Source organism: Sorex araneus (genome assembly GCF_027595985.1).
Source record: "Sorex araneus isolate mSorAra2 chromosome X unlocalized genomic scaffold, mSorAra2.pri SUPER_X_unloc_3, whole genome shotgun sequence".
Lineage (NCBI taxonomy): Eukaryota > Metazoa > Chordata > Mammalia > Eulipotyphla > Soricidae > Sorex > Sorex araneus.
This window is the reverse complement of record NW_026570963.1, coordinates 223,270-235,264: the sequence shown is the minus strand read 5'-3', so window position 1 is coordinate 235,264 and position 11,995 is coordinate 223,270. Positions and strand designations below refer to the sequence as shown.

General features: G+C 60.3%; 1 protein-coding gene across 3 annotated transcripts in view; it reads left to right on the top strand.

Annotated features, from left to right (window-relative positions):
• Positions 1–5,574: 5,574 nt before the first annotated feature.
• Positions 5,575–11,995, top strand: part of LOC101543272 (neuroligin-4, X-linked-like) — a 209,680-nt gene continuing 203,259 nt past the window's right edge. The window contains exon 1 of one of the 3 annotated variants that reach the window (XM_055123616.1): positions 5,575–6,011. The gene's annotated coding sequence lies outside the window, so the exon portion shown is untranslated. Of the gene's footprint in view, positions 6,012–8,004; positions 8,255–11,995 lie in introns of those variants that run through there. The other 2 variants (XM_055123618.1, XM_055123617.1) reach the window with 2 other exon arrangements.

Sequence of the window (11,995 nt, the reverse complement as noted above, 5' to 3'; positions counted from 1 at the left end):
TGTGCTATGGCTCCAGCCCTCCCTTTACCTACTTTTAACCCTCAGACCTTATCCAGCGTGATCCTTCTTCCCAGCTATTATTGTCACACGGGTCCCTTTGCTCTCTTACCTACCCTCCGCCCCACACACACTTGTGGTTGGTTCCAGCCATCGACCATTCCTTCTAGCCCTTGTTTCTCCTGGCCCTGGATATTAGTCTTCTACGAGATATCTTACAAACAAATGCCGTCATTCTCTGTCCTTCTCCTTCTGACTCATTTCACTCAGCATGACACTCTCCATGTCCATCCATTTATAGGCAAATTTCATGACTGCTTTTTTCCTAACCGCTGTATAGTATTCCATTGAGTAGATGTACCATAGTTTCTTTAGCCAGTGTTTTACTCTCAGGCACTTGGGTTGTTGTGAATAGTGCTGCAATAAAGTTCTGTTCTTTTATTATTATTATTATTATTTTTTACAGACTTACAACTTTTCGTGCTTGTGTTTCAGTCATACAAAGCTCAAGTACCCGTCCCTCCACCTGTGCCCATTCTCCACCACCGATGGTCCCAGTATCCCTCCCACCCCCCCTCCACCCCACCCAACCTCTGTGGCAGGGCATTCCCTTTTATTCTCTCTCTCCTTTTGGGTGTTGTGGTTTGCAATAGAGGCATTGAGTGGCCATTGTGTTTTGTCTATAGTCTACTTTCAGCGCGCATCTCCCATCCCCAGCGGGTCCTCGAACCACACTTTACCTGGTGTTCCCTTCTCTATCTGAGCTGCCTTCTCCCCCAGCATGTGAGGCCGGCTTCCAAGCTGTGGAGCAAACCTCCTGGTCCTTATCTCTACTATTCTTGGGTGCTAGTCTCCCATTCTGTTACTTTATATTCCACAGATGAGTGCAATCTTTCTTTTTTTTTTGTTTGTTTTTGTTTTGTTTTGTTTTTTGGGTCATTCATACCTGGCAATGCACAGGGGTTACTCCTGGCTCTGCTCTCAGGAATCACCCCTGGAAGTGCTCAGGGGACCATATGGGATGCTGGGATTAGAACCCGGGTCTGCCGCGTGCAAGGCAAACGCCCTCCCCGCTGTGCTATCACTCCAGCCCCATGAGTGCAATCTTTCTGTCTCTCTCTTTCTGACTCATTTCACTTAGCATGATCCTTTCCGTGTTGATCCACTTACATGCAAAGGTCAGGACTTCATCTTTTCTAACAGCTGCGTAGTATTCCATTGTGTAGATGTACCAAAGTTTCTTTAACCAAGCATCTGTTTTTGAGCACTCTGTTTTTTTTTTCCAGATCCTGGCTATTGTAAACAGTGCTGCGATGAGCATATAAGTGCAGATGTCACTTCGACTGTACTTTTTTGCCTCTCCAGGATAGATTCCCAGGAGCGGTATTGCTGGGTCAAGTAGCTGTGTTCATTCTTTACCTACGGAACCGATGTCCACAGGAGACACACTTTCTCCATCCCTGCATGGACGGAGAAGGCTTGAGAAATGCACAGGACCCCCAGCCCGGGGCGAGTAAATGCAGGCTAGCCGTCAGCTGGAAGAAACTGGTGTCGGGGTTAACTTTGTTTTGACACGCAGGTGACAGGTATGTTTGGCCGTTTCGGAGTTTCAGAGAAGAGAGCCCTGGGATTTGCTGAACCTGAAGAAGATAAATATTTCTCAGGTCTCCACCCTATTTCTCTTTATCCAGCCCGGGTGTTAATTGTCTTCCCGCGTTAATCCAGTCCTGGAATCCGTTCAGCAAACACCTCTGCGTAAATATCTCGTAATGAATGGGGTGTCTCCTGTACTCTGGTTTTATCAATTACGGGCAAGAGAAATGTCTGTCCGCGCCGCTCTTATCTTGGGCCGATTCTCCCCCCATCTATCTCCCCGTAACTGAAAGGTTATTTCCCAGCCTCCCCTCCCTCCCAGCGTATTGAAATTCACTCTCCGAGCGGGGTCCCGGGCCGCCGTGACCCTGTCAGGGCACCCGGCATTGATCACCGCAGTGTTACTGACATTCTCCCGAGCAAGGGGGCTGTCAAGGTAAATGAAAGTGAAAAAAATACATGAAAGACAACCAAAAAAAAAAAAAGAAGAAGAAGAAGTAAAAGAAAAAAGAAAAGAAAAAGGAATGGTGCTCTAATAAGAAAAACCACGGGGTAAAAGTCAGGTAGAAGTTGGGAGGTGAGAGTAGCTTCGGACTCAAACGTCGATCCCTGGGACCTTCGCGGGTGCTGGAATCGGAACGGGGCGGGTCCAGGGCAAGGCACCTGCCCTGCCCACTGTCCTCTCCTCACCTGCAGCCTCCTCCCCTGATACTTCAAAGGGTTCTTGGGGTAAGAGCCACAGCCAGAGAGCTCGTGTGCTGGAACATGCTGGAACATGCCTTGAGGCTCAATTTCTCGGGAACTGCCAGGAACACTCGCTACACTGGCATCCTGGGGTACCAGCTGCGCCCCCGGCTCCAGTGAACAAACCACACCAGACAGCAACAGCCGAAAGGGGAATTGGAGCTGGAAGCACACATCACATTTCTGCTCACTCAGCTGTAGCCCTGTCGCACTGTCATCCCGTTGCTCATCGATGGGCTCGAGCGGGCACCAGTCACGTCTCCACGGTGAGACTTGTGGTGACTGAGTTTGGCATCTCGAAGACGCCACGGGGAGCTTGCCAGGCTCTGCCGTGCGGGCGGGAGACTCTCGGGAGCTTGCCGGGCTCTCTGAGAGGGGTGGAGGAATCGAACCCGGGTCTGCCGCATGCAAGGCAAACGCCCTCCCCGCTGTGCTATCACTCACTCAACAGGGGGAGTAAAAGCAGGACCAGAGTTGGGAGCCCTAGAAAGAGCACTTGCTTGGCGTGTGGCTCATAGGGGTTCAAGTTCCAGGACCTCCGACAATGCCCTGAGTCCCGCCAGATGTGATCCCGAGCAGAGCTAGGAGTCGGTCTTGAGCACGCCCTGCTGTGGCCCAAACATTAAAAAAAAAAAGAAAATTCAGGAAGTGCTGGAGCGATAGCACAGCGGGTAGGGCGTTTGCCTTGCACGCGGCCGACCCGGGTTCGATTCCCAGCATCCCATAGGGTCCCCCGAGCACCGCCAGGAGTGATTCCTGAGTGCAGAGCCAGGAGGAACCCCTGAGCATCGCCGGGTGTGGCCCCCAAAGCAAAAAAAAATAAAAATACAAATACCCAGAGCGGGAAAGGCGGTTCCGGTGTCAAGACACTGGCCTTGCACGGGGATCAAGCCTATTTGCACCCGTCCCAGAGCTCTGCCAGGCGTCCTGGGGGCGCCCCTGGTCTCCTCCCACTGTGGCCCCGTTTCCGGTGCCCCATGAATGACGGCACCCATCAGCAAACTGGTCCAGAGCGCCCCGAATGAGCTCCAAGCCCTGCCCCCCTCCCCCGAGCACCCCTGCAGCAGCGGATGGATATGTGCTCGCACACACACCGCCCGGGCACGCTCTTCAGGGCCCCGCCCCGCCCTGTGTGCCCTGGAGGTGAGCAGAGGGCACCCAGCCTGCCCTTCCCGCTCCCCCCACTCAGGACCAATCCCTCCAGTGGCCCTGTCCTTCTTTTTTTTTTTTCTTTCTGGGTCCCACCCGGCGATACTCAGGGCTTCCTCCTGGCTCTGCACTCAGGAATGACTCCTGGCGGTGCTCGGGGGGACCCTATGGGATGCTGGGAATCGAACCCGGGTTCTGCCGCGTGCAAGGCCAACAACGCCTCCACACTGTGCGATTGCTCCAGCCCCACCCACCATTCCTTTTTTTTTTTTTTTTCTCAGCAGCTGCGTGGACACCTTTTGGGGTTTTGCTCTTCACAGCGGGCGATGCGGAGGCTTTGCTCCTGGCTCTGTGCTCAGGAATCACTCCTAGACAACTCCAGGGGGACTAAGCGGGATGCCAAGGATGGAACTGCAGTGAGCCGCCGTGCAAGGCCTACCTGGCCCCCCTAACCGCATCCCAAGCCCGTGTGTGGCCCGGTCACTGTCCACGGGGCAGCTGGCTCTAGGGCAGCGTCCACCCTGCCAGGGACATGCTCTGGCCCCTCTGCTTCCCTCCTTTTCTTGTTTTGCATTTTATTTTTCTTTTTGGGTCACACCCAGCGATGCTCAGGGGTCACTCCAGGCTCATGCACTCAGGAATTACCCCTGGTGGTGCTCGGGGGACCCTAGGGGATGCCGGGAATCGAACCCGGGTCGGCTGAGTGCAAGGCAAACACCCTCCCCGCTGTGCTATCGCTCTGGTCCTTGCATTTTGGGTGTGTTTCTTGGTCCACACCTGGCGGTGCTCAGGGCTTACTTGCTGGCTCTGTGACTCCTGACTCGTTTCTGGCAGTGCTCTAGGGAGCACCCCGGGGACGCTGGGGGTTGAAACTGGGCTGGGCTGTTTGCAAGGCCAGCGCCCGCCCTGCCATGCTGTCACTCTGGCTGCTTCTCGCCAAGAGCCAAGACGTGGGTGTTGCCTGCCTACACCCCCTCGCAGCTCAGGCGTCTGTGGGCTCACCCCTGCTCCACTACAGCCAGACAGTGCTCAAACAGTGCTCAGGGAGTCCACCAGAAGCACGGGGGTGGGGGCAGTCTATGGGAGCTGGGAATGGCTGGGCTGTGTTCCCCACAGGGAAGAGGGAAAGGCTGAAGTGGCCGCCTCCAGCCACACACTCCCCTCCATCCCCCACCTCAGTTTTTATTTGCATTTTTTTTGGGGGGTGAGGGCGATTGCCCCAAGCAGCTCGGCCCAGGGGCCAGTGTGCAAAACCGTGAGTGAGTGAGTGAGTGAGTGCGTGTTGCCAAGGTAGACCAGGTGCAGGGACGACCAGGGTCCCGCCCGGGCTGGACGCTCAAGGTGAGGTCACTGGCCAGGTTGGCGCGTGCCAAGCACCCCTTGTGCTTCGTGCTCCGGCCTCCCCATGTGCTTCAGGTTCTGTCCGTCAGTCACAGTTGGCTGGTTTGTCTTTGGTGGGTGTCGGGAGGGGGCGCCCCCCCCCCCCCGGCCGTAGCCAGGGCTCCCTCCTGGCTCTGCGCTCAGGAATCACCCCTGGCGAGCCCCGGGGCACCCGAGTGGCGGCAGTCGGGGATGGAGCCTGGGTCAGCGCTGTCCCGCCCCCGCCCCCGCCCCCGTCCGTCCGTCTGTCCATCACAGCTCTGCAGCCGCAAGAAGCGTTTCTCCCCAGCCCCGTGCACCGCCACCACCGTTGGCAAATACTGCAGCACCGGGGGCTTCTGCGCGCTGGGTGCCCGGCAGGGCTACGGGGGTGCCCAGGAGGGGGAAAAAAAAATTGGGTGATGCACGGCTCTGGGTGTCGACTCACCGCCTGTAGTAGGCCCACGGTCACCTCTCTCTCTCACATACACACAGACACACACACAGACACACACACAGCCGCTCTGCTCCGGGATTAGCTCCCCTCTGCCGCCGGAGATGCTTTTTCTGTAGCGATGGGCCGACGCCGCCGGGCGATTGGCTGCGGGCTCCGCAAATTCCTCCGAGTTTGGACCAATCGCAGCCGCCGTGCGGGGAAGGCAGCCCGCCCGGCCCCTCCTCGCTCTCTCTTTCCTCTCCCCGCCTGCTCTGCCCTCGCCACCCAGCTCCGCTCCAGACCTCCTCCTCGCAGCCCTTCCTGACCGGAGACCCCCGCTGCCTTCTCCCCCTCCTCCTCCTCCTCCTTCCTCCTCCTCCTTCCTCCTCCTCCTCCTCCTCCTCCTTCTCCTCCTCCTCCTCCACCTCCTCCTCCACCTCCTCCACCTTCTCCCCCTCCTCCTCCCCCTCCTCCTCCTCTTCCTCCTCCTCCTCCTCCTCCTCCCCTGCGTGCCCAGACCATCAGCCCGGGTTGGAGCCCAGGGACCTCGGATTTCCTTCCCCGCCGCAGCTGACATTCCCTTGGAGGGCCTGTCTCTGGCCGAGATCGGAGAATTCGCGGGCCACAGGGGCGGCCAGGAGGCCCTGATGCATCTCTCGTCCAGGACAGCCGTTCCCTGGAACCATCTGGATGCGTAGAATCGCAGGGCGGCCGCGGACCCCGGCATCTCCAGGTAAGTACCGCTTTGCACATCTCTGACTTCTGCCTCGATGATGATGATGATTAGTATTCATTTTAGACCTGGAAACAATTGGACTTAGCATGTGTTCCACCCAGAGAGAGAGAGAGAGAGAGTGAGAGCGAGCAAACGAGCGAGAGAGAGAGAGCCAGAGAGAGAGACAGAGAGAGAGAGAGAGAGAGAGAGAGACGGGTTGAGATGAGTGGAGGTTTCATCTCCAAATCTGCCCAAGCCTTAACTCTTGTTTCATTCGGAAAATTGGATGGACAGGACTTGGCTTGCTCTGTTTTAGGACTGTGTGTCTCGAGTGTGTGTGTGTGTGTGTGTGTGTGTGTGTGTGTGTGTGTGTGTGTTGGGGGGGGGGAGCAGTGCGGAAATCCGTGCTCATCTCTCTCCTGGGCTAGCCTTCAGGTACCTCCGGGCTCTCGGAAAGATCCAATCTTTTCGCAACTGTGATTCCGACCTGCTGGTTGATAGGGGTGTGTGTGTGTGTGTGTGTGGTGTGTGTGTGTGTATGTGTATACGTGTGTGTGTGTACGCGTGTGTCTTGGGGCTGGACATTGGGGAGGCGGTTGTTGAGAAGTGGCCCGTTATCACCTTCCGGACGGAGCCCTCGGAGCCCCCCGCGGATTGTTGCATTTTTAATTTCCAGCCGCATTTATTTATTTATTTTTTTGCTGCCATCAGCTGTTTGCAGGGCTCCGGGGTTGCTGTGTGATGTGTTTACCAAGTAGCTCCGTCTTCCAGGCAAATAAACACAAGTGTGCCGGCGGGGAGAGCTGGAGGAGGAGGGGGGGAGGAGGAGGAGGAGGAGGAGGAAGAGGAGGAGGCGGGAAGGAGAAGGAAGAGGAGGGGTGGGGGGGATGAGAGACCGAGAGAGCAAGAGAAGGGGAAAAAAAAATGTCTCTGCAGTCGCGGGCGCGCAGCAGCGGAGCGCCGGGTTCTGGGGGGCCGTGGGCAGCCGGACGCGGCCGGGCGGAGTGGACGCGCGGGTGTCCCGCCTGCTCCCCCCCTCCCCGGGGCGCCCCGTCCCTGCTCTCAGCCACCACTTTCTAGGCTGCTTTTTTTTTAAAAAAAAAAAATTAAATTTATTATTTTTTTTTCAATTTGGGGGAGGTTCGGAGCAGGTGGAGGCGGCGAGGCCCAGCCAGGCCTGGCGTCCTCCGGCGGCCGCGGGGATGACGGCCCGCGGTGCACGCACGGGCGCACGTGACGGAGCCGGCCCGGGCCGCGCTGGACACCCGCGCGCGGACCCCGCACCCGCGTCCCCGGCGCCCGCCGCGGCCTTCGGGGCCAACCTGGACCGGCCGGCCGGGCTCCCGGGGTGGGGGTCCCTGTGCTGGGCCAAAGGGGCGCGCGGCAGCCGTGTCAAAGGCGGCCTCTCGCTTGGGGGGGGGGACCCGCCGCCGCGGCCCCTTCTTGGCTAGCCCCCAAGGCGGGGGGTGGTCCCCCCGCGCGCATCCCGGCCCCCCGCATCCTCCGTCCGCCCTGCGCTGGCCCCCCCGCGCTCCCCGCCCTCCCCGAGGGCCGCAAAAGTTGGGCGCAGCGTCCCGGGGGGCGCCGTGTGCGGAGAAGCCCCCCAGTGCCAGGAGGGGCGCACCCGCCGCTCCTCCCCCCATCCTCGACCTGGAGGGGGCCCGCGTGGGGCCGCAGGCCCCCCCACCCCCGCTCCGCAGCCGCAGCCGCAGCAGCAGCCCGCCCAGGACCCCTCCCGCCTCCCCCTCTCCGCACCCCCCGGCCGGGACGCGGCTCCCGGCCCTTCCCGCTGTCCCGCGCTGCGCACCCGTTCCTGGGCATCGCCCCTCCCTCCCTGCCCGCGTCCCCCCATTCCACCCGGGGGGCTGGGGGGTGCAGGGTGGCCCCCTCCCGGGGCAGAGCCGCTTCCCGGCCCCCCCCCCAGGCGCGCGCGCGCTCCGGCGCGGGGGGGGGGTGGGGGAGACGCGTGGGGCGGCGCGTGGCCGGGGCGGGCGCGGGCGCCGGGCGCGTGGACAGGCCGACGGGGGCCCCCGGGCCGCTCCCCGCCTCCCCCGCGGGGCTCCTCCAGGCGCCTCCCCGGGGCCGCGCCGTGGCCAGCCCGCTCCGCCTCGGATCCGGGTCCGGCCGCTCGCTTGGCCGCTGGCCACGGATGCCCGCGCCGAGGACGTCCCGGCCGCGTCCCACCTCCCCCCGCCCCGGCCCTTCCCGGGGCGCGCGGGGTCTTCGGGGACTGCGGGGGGCCCCGCGCCGCGTCGCTCCCGGTGAGCCCCTCGGCGCCTTCCTTCGCGGGGAGGGTGGGCGCGGCGGGCCCGGCCGGGGCTGGGCGGGGAGGCGAGGGGTGGGCGCGCAGGGGGCGGCCCCTGAGCGGGTGGGGGGTCCAGCTGCCCGCCGCGGGGTCGGCCTGGGCCGCGCGCGCGCGGGGCCGGGCTGGGGGCGCGCGTAAAAGGCACCGGCACGCGCCCTGGGCGCACGGGGACGGGACCCCCGCGCCCGGCCCGGCCCTGCTGCCGTTTGCACCCAACTTAGGAGCAGGGTGGGGGGCGGGGGGCTGCGCGCGGGGCTTGGGGAGGGGGTCGAGGCGCAGGTGCTGCTCTTGCTTGCTGGCTCCGCAAGGTGGTGGTGTACGTCGCCGTTTCCCGGGGCTCCGCGCTCCCCCACCCCCCAACGCCCCCGCGCGCTCTCGCTCTCTCTCTCTCCCTGGTCATTTCGGGGGGCGGCGTGCGCGCGGGGGAGGGAGACGGTTTTCCCTGTGCCTCTTTCTGAAGCGGTTGCAAAGGCTGCACGGCCGCCGGCTGGCGCACAACTGGTTTTTTTTTTTTTTTTTTGCTCCCCCCCTCCCTCCCGCCCCCGGCCTTTGGGGAGCGGGTGGGCGCGACCTGGTTTGGAGAGGGGAAGCAGGATCAAAGCGAGAGCGAAATTAAAAAGCACAGTAAAGTTTGGGGGGTGCTGGGCGAGTCTTGGGGATCCGGGGGCCCTGGGTGCTGGGGTGGCAAGCGCGGGGGTCGTGCGCGCGCGCCCCGTGTGCAGGTGCGGCTGGCGGGCGGGGGTGGGGGGCGCGGAGACAGAGACAGAGAGAGGGAAGGGTCGCGCGGCTGCAGCCCCAGCGAGCCCCTTGGAGGCCTGCAGGGGCAGCCTTTGGCCTCGTGGGCGCCGGGGGGTGTGCCCGAGGGGAGGGGGAGGGGGGAAGGAGGGGCCCCTAGGACGCCCAGCCATCCTAGGAAAGGTCAGATTTTCCCGGGAGAAGAACCTGCGTGTGGGCGTGTGTGTGTGTGTGTGTGTGTGTATGTGTATGTGTGTGTGTGTGTGTGTGTGTGTGTGTGCCCGGGTGTGAATTGAGGGGTCTCGGTGCCCAAGGCCGTTCCATCTCCACCCAGAAAAAAAATCTGCGTCGCCACCGTTCCAAAAACCCCCCTCATGAAATGTCACCCAGGCCCGTGGAAATTCCATTTTCTTTTTCCAGATTACAAGTTCTGTCTCTAGTGTCCAAAGAAACCCAGATGGTCCTACTGCTCCTACATAGATCTCTGTGTGTGTGTGTGTGTGTATGTGTGTGTGTGTATGCGTGTGTGTGCACACACGTGCGTGTATATAGGACGTTTCTCCCCCACCAGTATCTTCCTGGACTTATATATATATATATAAAAAAAATAACCAGGTAGCGGCTGCAATTGGAGAAACGGTTCGTCCTTCCAACCCCCCTGCCATTTGCGGGCGGCGCAGGGGGCCGTGGCGTGAGGGTGAACGTACGATTTTGGAGCATCGGAGCCACTGCAAATCACTGCGTCCTCCCTTCCCTGTCACGCCCGGGTTTTGCACCCTTATCGTTTAGATAGTGTCCGGGTGTTGGAACTTTTTTTTTCCTTCCTGAGGAGGGTGGAGCCTGGCTGCTTCCCGAGGTGCTTTTCCCCCCTCTAAATAAAGGACTGCTGAATGGACATTTGGCTCCCAAAGCAGCAACCTGGCCAGATTCTCCCCAAATCTAAGAATAGACGCCCGCGGCCGTGGCAGACGCAGACGGGTCTGTCCCGGGGCACGAGCCCGGAGCCTCATGCTTCTGGTTCTGGGGTCCCTTTGGGTTTGGGTTTCGGGGATGCCCCGGAGTGACCAGATGACATTTCTTGATGTCCGTCTGTCTTTCTCTCCAGACTGGGCCTTTCTGCTAACCCTGTCCCTCGCCCCTTCTCTTCCCCGCCGTCACTGGAGAGCTGTCACCTCTTCGGGTACATCGAAGTGGTCAGTGAGCAGAAACAAGGGGTCACTGTCCCTCTGGGAGCCGTTTAGAGCGGGGCCCCTCCCTCGCCCTGTAGGGCTGGGCTCCCCCAAGCTCAGGGACCCGAGACAGGAGCCTGGAATATCTCCCACCTCAGTAAGAGGCCAGAGCAGGCGGGATGTCTGTCTTTCTCCTGCATTTCTCCTCTGTGTGTGTGTGTGTGTGTGTGTGTGTGTGTGTGTGTGTGTGTGTGTGTGTGTTAGGGAGGGCCCTCAAACTACTATTCTTCTTTTTTTTTTTTTTTTGCATTTTGGGTCCCACCCGGCGATGCTCAGGGCTTCCTCCTGGCTCATGCACTCAGGAATGACTCCTGGCGGTGCTCGGGGGACCCTATGGGATGCTGGGAATCGAACCCGGGTCGGCCGCGTGCAAGGCCAACGCCCTCCCCAGCTGTGCTGCCGCTCCAGCCCACTCCAACTATTCTTCTTCTTCAACCTTCAGTGCCCCGTTTCAGGCCGGCAGTGTTTCATCTGACGCCAGTACACGGAGTCTCTGGGGACGGGCCCCCCGCCACTCCTCACCCTCCTCACCCCCCTCTGCGTCTGGGTCTGTCCCCGCCCACATGCAAAACTCAGGAACAAGTCCAAACCCTGCAAGGCAGCTTGGAGCTTGGGGACCATGCTTGGTTTTTATTGGGGGGAGGGAGAGAAAGAGAGAGACAGAGACAGAGAGAGATAGGGAGAGAGACAGAGAGAGACAGAGACACGGAGGGAGAAACAGAGAGACAGAGACACAGAGAGAGAAACAGAGAGACAGAGAGAGACAGAGACACAGAGAGAGAAACAGAGAGACAGAGAGACAGAGACCCAGAGAGAGAAACAGAGACACAGAGAGAGAGACAGAGGAAGAGACAGAGACAGCTTGGAGCTTGGGGACCATCCTTGTTTTTTTTTTTTTTGGTTTTTTTTTTTTTGGTTTTTGGGTCACACCCAGCGATGCTCAGGGGTTCCTCCTGGCTCTGCACTCAGGAATTACTCCTGGCAGTGCTCAGGGGACCATATGGGATGCCGGGGATTGAACCCGGGTCGGCCGCGTGCAAGGCAAATGCCCTCCCCGCTGTGCTATCGCTCCGGCCCCCATTCTTGTTTTTTTTTTTTTGGAGGGAGGGAGAGAAAGAGAGAGAGACAGAGAGATAGGGAGAGAAACAGAGAAACAGAGAGACAGAGAGAGACAGAGACATGGAGAGAGAGACAGAGAGACAGAGAGAGACAGAGACACAGAAAGAGACAGAGACAGAGAAAGACAGAAAAAGACAGACACAGAGACAGAGAGAGAACCCACAGCTTTTTCCCTTTCCCTTTTTTATTCGGTGCTAATATATTTTACTTTCAAAATTTTTGGGGGGTATTATAACCCCGCGGTGTATCAGGGGTCGCTCACCAGAGAACTGTGTCGCGCCTTGCGCCTTAAATGTTCCGCCCCCGCCGCGGCCTCCCCCGTGCCCGTCCCTGTGCCCTTAGCGGGCGCGGACAGATGCAGCCCCGGGACTGTTTGTCACGAAGCGTTTCCCTTGTGGGACCGTGTCTGTGCCCGGCCGCCAGCGTGCACAGGCGCTCCTGGCCGCATCCCCCCAGAGGCCGGTGCTGGGCGCCTGGGTGGGCTCTCTGGGCTGGGTGGGTGGTCTCACCCCGCGCATCCCCCGCCCCCTTCCTCCTTGACACTCTCCCGGCCGGCCCCGCCCCTGCCCGGCCGGCCCCGCCCCTGACAGCTGTCCCCTGCCCACACTGTCTGT